Source organism: Pinus tabuliformis, chromosome 1_1 (assembly GCF_031772625.1).
Source record: "Pinus tabuliformis cultivar Carrire ecotype Pingquan chromosome 1_1, CPIR1, whole genome shotgun sequence".
Taxonomy (NCBI): domain Eukaryota; kingdom Viridiplantae; phylum Streptophyta; class Pinopsida; order Pinales; family Pinaceae; genus Pinus; species Pinus tabuliformis.
In genome coordinates this window covers 724,834,253-724,845,030 of record NC_142297.1, presented here as the reverse complement: position 1 = coordinate 724,845,030, position 10,778 = coordinate 724,834,253, and the positions used below count along the sequence as shown (strand labels likewise).

The 10,778-nt window shown below is 36.2% G+C and overlaps 1 pseudogene across 1 annotated transcript; it reads left to right on the top strand.

Moving 5' to 3' along the window:
• Positions 1-3,556: 3,556 nt before the first annotated feature.
• On the top strand, positions 3,557-8,349 carry LOC149215949 (amino acid transporter AVT6A-like; annotated as a pseudogene). Its single transcript, XR_016250078.1, has 5 exons — positions 3,557-4,082; positions 6,179-6,331; positions 6,654-6,857; positions 7,671-8,135; positions 8,223-8,349. The product of XR_016250078.1 is annotated as an amino acid transporter AVT6A-like (transcript).
• Positions 8,350-10,778: the final 2,429 nt, after the last annotated feature.

Here is a 10,778-nt window from a genome sequence, read left to right as displayed (position 1 = left end):
GATTCATTTAATTCCCTCCTTAGTGATTTTAGAGAGGAATTTGATGATAAGAAAGAAGATCAATTTCTAACAAAATCCATTAGCATCATTAAAAAGAAAGAAAATGAGACATGTGAAGAATTTAATAAAATATTTAACGGTATGCTTAAAGAAATATCTATTGATTACAAACCAGTTGAGAAAATGCTTATAGAATATTATCTTGATGCTTTCAATCCTGACACTTCTTATGAGCTAAGGAGGACCAAGCCTGAGCTGGAAAAATATAAGAAGGCTTCTGGAAAATATGAAATTCCTGGGTTTGATAGATCTGATGTTAAATTCGAAGAACCTAAAGAAAAGGAAAAAGAATCTGAAGAAGAACCTATGCAAAAATAACTTAATAAGCTAGAAAATATGGAGTTAAATCAAGCTAGGATGATTGTTGATCATGCTAAGAAAATAACTACATTACAATATAGGTTGATTCAAATGGAAAGAGCTCAATTTCCAAATCATCAACCTAGGGGTAAGAATACTAATAAGAATCGAAATATTGGCAAAAAAAAAAGATTCTAATGAGAAAAAGCCTCCCAATCCTCTTGAAACGAAGAATCTTGTGGAGGAGACCCCGTCTTATTGTGAGCATGTGATGAGCTTCATGAAGAAGCCACTTGTCCTATTATCAAGAGAATCATGCATGATGAGATGTCTGGGACAAAAGATAAAATAAATATGGTTGGTAAAGAATATCATATATCGCAAGAGAATTGGGAAGAGGTCAAGAGAAATAGCCAACCCTTCTCACTTTTCACATCTTCATATAGCATTAATAATTTTGGTCAAGAAACTGATGTCTTGGTTAAACTTTTTGGTGAGGAGCCTCCTCCTAAGTGAGTTCTTGAAATTGCTAAGCACAAGGGGATAACTTATCAGAGAAGAAGTCAAAATGAAAATCAAGTTAATTCTCTAAATTTTAACCCTAGATCAGCTTCTGGTATGAATATTGATTTAGGAGGTTGGTTTAATAACTCTAAAGTTTTGGTTCCTGTCACCGAAATAGTGAAGATCCCCTCCCAAAAGGCCAAGTTATTAAGTGTTATTGGCATTACCCAGGTGAATGCAACTCAAGAGGAAACTCATGAGGCTTTCTACCAGAATGATCTCGTGTATTTGCAACGTATGGAATCTGAAAACAAAGGGAATTCTCCTTTTCTCATTACTTTCCTTCTTAATAATTATCGGTTATGTAATTGCATGCTTGAATCTGGTGCTTCTGATTATGTGATGACCAAGAGGGTCATGGAACAACTTAATTTAAGGATATCTAGGCCTTACTACAACATATGTGCCATGGATTCGAAGAAAGTCAAAGTAAATAAGTTAATTAAAGACTTGCAAGTCCATATGTTTGTGTACCCCGATATCATGATTGTCATGGACATAGTTGTGGTTGATGTGCTTGATGCTTGGCGTATGTTGTTTTCTAGAAAATGGGCCTCTGATTTAGGAGGAAGCATACAAATGAATTGGTCATATGCTACGATTCCTTCCCCTAATGGTCAAGGATTTCTTAAATTAAACAAAGATCATGAAAGGAGATTCCATGTCGAAGATCCTAAAAGCCCCCATAATGAGGTAATATGTGAACGACCAGACCATGGGAATCATGCTATTTTATCTAATTCAATCATTCCCGTAGAGATCAAGGTTGATAAAAAAGGAGGTGACTTAAAAATAAAGTTTGGCATTTGTACTTTGATGGTGCATCATCTAGGGATGGTAAAGGCGCGGGAATTGTCTTGAAATCTCTCCTTGGTCATATTTTCAAATTTGGCTATCGATCAAAATTTGAAACAACCAGCAATGTGGTCGAATATGAAGCCTTGTTGTTGGGTATTGAAATGGAAAAAACTTTGAAACTCATATTGTTGAGTATCAAGGGTGATTCCGATTTAGTTCTCGTGCAAATAAAAAATAAACTTACATGTAAAAATCAAAGATTAAGAAATTATAGAAATGTTGTGTGGGATACCATGGAATATTTTGAAACCATCAATCTTGAAGCTATCCCATGAGAGAAAAATTGCTTAGCTGATGAGTTAGTTGTTGCTACTTCTACCATGCATGTGCCTGCTAAATTAATTGAAGATAAAACTAAGATGGATATCATTTTTAAAACTTCTATCCCAGATAAGTCTAAACATGGGCAGGCCTTTGATAATGAAACACATGTTGTTCACTTTCTACTAATTTGGATAAGTTTCACGGTTTTCAAGTAATTGCTGTGGAAGACAGATCCAAACGGCTTTATTTTTAGAGAGGGAATAGTCCTACCATATGCACGATTGAACATGGCACATCTGAAACACAGCCTACAAATTTTCCTGAAAGTAGAAAAATGCTCAGCATGCACTACATTGATTGCATCTGATGCCATGGGGAATCCTTTGCATTGTATACCTAACCCAAACCCGTTTATTTCAGTATTTTTATTTTGTAGGTAGATTTATGTTATTCATGTTATGAGGATAGTTAATAAATGAAGAGCTCATATCTTTCATGTGCTTAATATTATATGATTATTTTTGGATGGGCGCTACTTATGTTATGTTGTGTGTTGCGTGGATGTAGGTTCTGGATTCTCACATTCCTCCAGTGAAGCAACGTGTCCCTAAGTAGAGCCAAATATTGACCACTACATGTTAATGACCCATAGCAATAAACCCCCTTTTTTTCGCAAAAGGGATAGTGCCTGATTGATGTTTCAGTGCCGTCCAATTATCATCGTCAGCCTAATCATCATGTTATAATGTAAACCCATTATGCATGTATATGATTTAAATAATCTTAGCAGAACCATGTCATGTATGTAACAACCTAGGTAAACCTACCTTTCCAATGAAAATCTCCATTCTGGGAGGTTTTTTGTCTCATTGATCCATTCTCAGATGGTTGGCAGAGTTTTCCCCTTGAGTGTTCTAGTTCGAGTCCATGTAAAAGTGATTTGGGAATAATCCTAACTATTTGGTTAGGTTATTTTATTACAAATTACTTGCTCTGCTGGATTATATTTATGTAGCAGAAATGGTTAGTCTATGAGGGTCTATTACAAATGGGTTTTCCCCCTTATGATGTAAAAATATGAAAATAATGATGTAAAGTTTCTTGAGGGTTGGAAAAATAATTTATCCCCTCATAGGTTAATTATTTAAATTGTCTAGCGCCCAAAACTAATTAAAATCCTAAGCCAGAAATTTAATTGATTCTAGGTCCTAGGTAAATTTAAATTATCCAAAGGCTAAATTCGTCGGTCCTAAAAAATTAAATTTTAAAAGGAGTAGTCTAACAAGGCAAAGGAATTGTCCGGTTTCTGTCGCTCGGAAAAATGTCTGGCTCTAGCTATCGGAAATTCCTCTGCCCTCCGCCACCCTCCCTTTGCAAGCTCCACCCAGCTCCGCCACCCTCCACATTAAAGTCAACGTCCTACAGGAATTCCGATTTCCATCGCCGTCTTGCTGTTGAGGAGTTAATGCACCTTCCAATTCAAATTCAGAAATAACTGTGGGCTTGCTAGAACATCTCAAATTCTTCCCTCTAACCAGTCCAGACGTTTGCCCTCTCCATCTCAAAAATTCGATTACACGCGAATATTTTGGGCCCTGGTTTTGTCTAAACAATGACGATTGTGGCCTCGCCGGAGAGGAGATCCCGGAAGCAGAAGCCTTTGGTGAGTGAAACCAGTCCCCTGCTGCCCGAGAAGCACCAGGATGGCGAAGATGGTGTGCATGAAGGATTCAATGGCGCCTCCTTCTCTGGCGCGGTGTTCAATCTGTCCACTACGGTGGTGGGAGCGGGGATAATGGCTCTGCCTGCTACTATGAAGGTCTTGGGATTGATCCTCGGCAGTCTCCTCATTATCTTCGTTTGCTTCTTGACGGATGCTTCAATTGACATTCTCTTAAGGTTTAGCAGAGCCGGGGCAGCGGCTTCCTATGGCGGCATCATGGGAGACGCCTTTGGGAAAATTGGGAAGATGTTGTTGCAGATCTGTGTGATTATTAACAATTTGGGCATTCTTATTGTTTATATGATAATCATAGGTATTTACCTCCCCTAATTCAAGGAATTATGTTGGTTTTTTTCGATATGACTTCTTTTTATCAGGATATGGTTAACGCGTCGGCATTTAACATTATCTATAGCCATTATTACCATTTAATTTGAATGTCTTTGGCTAATTAGCAGCTAGTAGGAATCCGGGTATCTATTATGTTAAGGTTGTCTATTGTGCACGCGACCCCAATCGGTATTGCTTGGGCTGGCACACATTCATAAGCAATGGAATGGCATTTGGTTATCTAAAACCTGGTGGGACTTTATTAGCTTCTGGCCTTCACCAGTGTTATATTAGCTGCCTGTTTTCACTGACCTTGCAAGCCATTTTGGCCATTTATGTCTGTTCTCATTTGGGCAAACTGGATTTTATGCTCAAGTAAATTAGAGTTTTTTGGGGAATGTTCCGTACTGCCAAAATGTTCTAGTTGATATCCTAAACTGAATTTTGATACTGGATTTTTTGTATGTGAGAGAATTATGTCATTATAGGGTGTTGGGAAACCTTCATTTACGACTTTAGGAGGCAAAGAGAAATGTATTCTAGTCGAGTTTCTGGGATTTAGGCCTTCCTATTCATGTTTAGAAGAATCCCATCCCCAAACTGCTTCCTCTCTATGTAAAATTGTTTGGGTTATATTGTGTTTCTATGGGATTAATGTCGACCTCGCAGGCAATGCCCATCCCTAGTGAGTATAGAGGTATTTTTGGGTCCTGTTATTCGCCATCCCATAATAGAACAGTACTGCCAACGGCTAGGTCATAGGCAAAGTCCTAATCCTCTGATTTCTCAGAACAACATTTCAACCTGGATGTTACCCCCTTGACACCTATGTTAATTAGTCAAGATCTTTTCAATGCATCAGAGGACCCTGGGGTTAAAATATCGCGAGAGACCGTAATGTTTTGCGAAGACAGAGCCTGACAGTAATATCTGCAAAAATGATCAACTTCCTTTCCAGGAAGCAATCTTACCACGGAATTTGGATACCCACATAAAGGCTAAAAATTGGCAGAGTAGGAGATAATTTTTTAGTGATGTTCAAGGTATCAAGTACAAATGTCAAAAACTAAGGTGCTTTTTGTTTGGTTGCATTTTGAATGCTAAAGATCTGGATAAAGTTCTGAAATTGAGTCATCTTTCAGTCCTTGTGAGTTGAAAAAGTCTTTTTATTTGTTTACAGGATCATGTACTCGGAACAAATTATTTATTTCTCCTCTGTTATTTGTTCCCTACTTCTGATGGGTTTTGAAAAAATCTCACTCCCTTTGTTGTTAGAATAACCGATCATAATCAGTATTTTCTGTCTGAGGAGACCAATTTGTTGGAAGATTATGGAAAGGGATGCAACATAAGGTGAATTACCAGTTTATCACTGCCTTTATTCAGTGATATTTCCCAAGTTGAATCTTGGTAAATATGTGATAGTCCCTTGCTTTTAATCATTGAATCCATTGTTTGAACTTGAGTGTGTTTCTGTTCATCTGACTTTAGATCATAATTGCATCGTGTTTAATATGTTGGAGATTGAGGGAGACCCTCGTACCTTATGAAGCGTTTAACTATTTTCAATCATCGATTTAGAAGCAGTCCAATGATATTTTTTTTACAGGCTTCTTTTAGAAAGGAATCAAGATAATATGAATTGAAAAGTAATTCAGTCTAATCATTGTAGGTTATGCATTTTAGGTCGCAGGCTGAATTAGCCCAGTTTTGAGGGTAATATCCAAGGATAAATAGTATATCGCGTGGGAATATTTAAGCATGTATGTTACAACTAGATTATTTTAAAAGTACTGCTTGAATTGAAACTTCAACCCAATTTTTGCATTGTGAGTATTTTAGCAAACTGAAACACTAACAACTTGTTTTTGTTTAACAAAGTTGAAGTGTTCTATGAAGCATACATGACTTGACATTCTTTATTAGTGTCTATTTTTTCTTAGATTCCTTTCATTTTTGTTTGAATGGTCAATTATCTGGTGCCACTTTTATATTACTTTGGGCATGATTCCTATCTTATATATGGCTTTGAATTAGAAATCTCTATGTCTAATGGAGGTGTTTCCTTGATTTGGGCAGGCGATGTGCTATCTAGAACATCATCAAATGCCATGCATCATGCTGGTATACTTGAAGAATGGTTTGGATTTCATTGGTGGAATGGACGTGTTCCGATCCTAGTTCTCACCATAGTCCTTATTTTGGCTCCGTTGGTGTCTTTCAAGAGAGTGGCTAAGTCTGCTTTTCTCATCCTAATAAGCATTTTTAAGCACTAATTTTCAGATATATCATATTTCATTTGGGCCTTTTGACAGCTATCAGGGATTTAAATGTCTAGAAACTGTTGTAATTATATGAGGGGATTCAACATATCTTGGGAATGTCACATATTGATGGCATCTGCTTAACGATTTGTCTGAATTTTCATGTTGCCCTGTTAGAAATGGCATATGGCATATACATTCAAGGATGTGGATCATGGGTTATTCCTTATTAGTTGTGATGTTCAAATATTGATGCCTATATTGATGTGTTCATTTCCATGAATTTGCAAATTCTTTGAAATTCACTTCTGCATTATCAGTTGCACTTGCTGTTGTATTTGTTGTGATTACAGCTGGTATTGCGATTGTAAAGTTGTTCAGTGGCACCGTCAAAGAACCAAGATTGTTACCAGATATTGTAGATTTTACTTCGTTCTTGAAGCTTTTCACTGTGGTACCAGTTATTGTGACTGCTTACATCTGTCATTACAATGGTATGGATTATTTTCCTCCATCTCTAGTCCTGCAGTGTAGTATCTTAGAGTTCATTAGCTAAATTTGCATTTAAAATTTTGTTATAATGAATTGTGATGTCTTTGTGCCATGTCGTTCATTCCATATACAATGAACTTGAGGACCCTTTAGAAATGTAGCCCATTGTTTGCACATCATTGGCATCGTGCTCAATTGTATACATAAGTACAAGATTTTTTGGCTTTCTTCTATTGGAGACCAGACCATGGATGATGTCCTGGCCAATTTTGACACCAACTTGGGAGTTCCCTAGAGTTCTGTGCTTAATGGTACTAATTATTGTGATTACTTACATCTGTCATTACAATGGTATGGATTATTTTCCTCCATCTCTGGTCTTGCAGTGTAGTATCTTAGATTTCATTAGCTAAATTTGCGTTTAAAATTTTGTTATAATGAATTGTGATGTCTTTGCACCATGCAGTTCATTCCATATATAATGAACTTGAGGACCCTTCAGAAATGCATCCCATTGTTCACACATCATTTTCATTATGCTCAATTGTATACATAAGTACAAGCTTTTTTGGCTTTCTTCTATTGGAGACTAGACCATGGATGATGTCCTAGCCAATTTTGACACCAACTTGGGAGTTCCCTACAGTGTTGTGATGAATGGTACCAGTTATTGTGACTGCTTACTTCTGTCATTACAATGGTATGGATTATTTTCCTCCATCTCTGGTCCTGCAACGTAGTATCATAGAGTTCATTAGCTAAATTTGCATTTAAAATTTTGTTATAATGAATTGTGATGTCTTTGCGCCATGCAGTTCATTCCATATACAATGAAATTGAGGACCCTTCAGAAATGCAGCCCATTGTTCGCACATCATTGGAATTGTGCTCAATTGTATACATAAGTACAAGCTTTCTTGGCTTTCTTCTATTGGAGACCAGACCATGGATGATGTCCTGGCCAATTTTGACACCAACTTGGGAGTTCCCTACAGTGTTGTGCTGAATGACATTGTTCATGTGACCTATGTTGTACATTTGATGTTGGTCTTTCCTCTCATTTTTTTTTCCCTGAGACTTAATCTTGATGGGCTTGTCTTTCCAGCGAATAAGCATCTTGTTTTGGATAATAAGAGGTTCATTTTGATCACTGCTTGGTTAATTGGAATCGTTTTCCATGGGGCATCATTCATACCAAGTATTTGGGATGCATTTCAATTCACATGGGCCACAACAACAGTTTGTATCGGGTTCATCTTCCCAGCTTCCATTGCTCTCAGGTAGAGAAAAAGTTGTTTTTCATTTCTGGTTTCGTCTTTCACCTTGCTTGTATGTAACTTCTAACCTCAATTATTTTTTAATTGCAGAGACACCCATGGAATCTCAACTAGGAAGGACATATTTATCGCATTGTTCATGATTTTTCTGGCAGTAGTTTCAAGTTCAATTGCTATAGTGAGTGACATTAGTTCTTTGTTCAAAAAAAAGGAATAAGGCCCTCCACGATCTTGACAAAGATTTTTTATGAGGAGCAGGTGGTGCACATACATATAAAGATTATTTATAACAGAACCGAGAAAAGAACATTGATTTGGGAATTTGCTTGTAGAATTGTGAAGAGTGGATAAAATTTTGTAAAGCCTTGCATCATCCTGCCATGGTCACTCGGCCTTCTAGTTAAAGATACTACTATATTTGTAATTGTAAACATTGAAAAGGAATATAGTTGATCTCGCATCGACATCAATATAAGATGATATATTGTGGTTTGCCAAAGTTGTGTTCTACAAACCATACTGTGATAATCAGTACTAGTAGTGTGCACAAATTTCCAAAAAAATGTGTCGCTTTCATTTTTTTGGATGCAAATGATTTGTTCTCTCAATTTGAGAAATAAAACCAAGTTTGTCTGTCTATCATAAAAATTGTTTGTTTTTTTTAAACTAGAAAATCTTATTAGTAATATTTATTTAACCAAGAACATTCTATTAAGGACTACATATGTATTAATAGATGCCCACAAATTCTCTGTGCCAAAGCTGGTGTGGAATATTTCTCATTGCATATTTATCTCCCACCCAATTTCTTCGCTAATGGGTTTATAACATAATGACATGTATTTATGAGCACTTCTCCGTCCTTGAAACTGGGCAATTGAACTTGCTTACGATGATGTGATCTACAGTCTGTTTTTTCATATCAAAAGATAAATTCAATGATTGAGCGATTCAACTAATCATCCATGAATAGTTGAGAGCCTGTCAAGCAGAAGATTGAAGGTCTGGTTTCTGTCAATAATACTCAACCTCACATAAGTTTGAGGTGCACCAAAATGCATCCCAATGCGTGTGATGATTCCATTTCTCTTCAATAACTTCTCACAATCTTCATCCTCCTTTCCTTTACATTTTAGCCATGCAAAAGCTGCATTGATACAGAAGACCAGAGTAAGAGTAATTACTAATTAGTCCATTTTGCCAAGTATTTTCATTTCAACCATTTAAAGTAGAGACATCAACTCAGTTCCACCATTCATTGATGTCTCTACTTCAACGGACAGATAGACCCATTTGAAATATACATACCTTACATGACGTGCATAAGTACCAATCAAAATCCAAGCCATTGAGCACACACATGCACACAAAAACAAGCATACACATACAGACCCAGAGAAACAGAGTACAAGGTCTTCCAACATTCAAGTTACAAGTGATAAAGAAGAGGTAGCACAACAAATTGCATATAATTGTAAAAGAATCAACATTACTTACCCAATCCGAATTCCTGCATGACCTATAATTTTAGATACCGTGAACAGCAAAAGATCTTGATCTGCATGAGTAGTGATAGAGGTGTAATGTGGCCAGTAATAGGCTAAATCGTAGAGAAAAGTGGATGTTGGGTTCAAGCAAGATGGTAATGTAAGAGAATAACAAAGCTAAAAAAGTTGTGAGGTAAGAGACAAATGAATATAAAAAAAATAGAACTAACACAAAACTAACTGACTTGAAAGAAATTCAGTGAAATCTTAGTGGGAATGCCAAGATCCATGGATTAGATCTGATGAAGTCTTTTTATTGAAACAAAGGTTCCAAATCAATTCAAAATTGAAATAGGGAGACTGAGGAGAGAAAGTGTCAATCTAGATCTAGGTGGGAAGGTATACTCCAAAGGAAGCAAATCTGAACTTCATTAAAAAAAAACTAGTGAGTGATCCAATTAGCTTAGAAATAAATAAAATTTAATAAAGAAACAAGTCTAAATCAATACTCTGATAAAAAATATGATGTATTTCTAATCCTCTCAACAAACGAACATAGTTGGCAAATGCAACACCCTGAAAAGAAATTAAACCAAAAACAAATGATGATTAGAGAATACAATAACATTAAGGGAAAATGACTTACTTTGTTACAGTGGCAAAATCTGGGTTTAATTTTTTTTATCTCAGGTAAGTAATAGAGATTATTTCTCCAAGAAACATTATGGTTTCATTGACAAAAAAAAGAGGTTGGTGGAAAAATGTATTATTTACCAATAAACGAGAAACGTGTACAGAATCACATCATTGGTAACTTAACAACCAGGTTGATGCAATGAAATTATATTGAGATCCATGTTTGATATCCAGCACTCATATCCCCTCATTTTTGGTGAGTTTTGTTTTTCCACGAGTCAAAAGTTCCACTCTTTTTTATTGTTTATTTGAAAAGAGATAATCAGCGAAAACTCCAAAAATAAATTCCACAGACAAAGTTCACCTCCAATAAACAAAACTCTAACTTCCGTCATAATTCAAACTAGATTTAAGGCCAAATTTACTCAGGAAAATAGGGCAGTTTGAATACTATTTATCCTGAGCTCAACACACTTTTCCTTGACTTATAACTACCCACTGAATCTATTTAAATATATAGAGG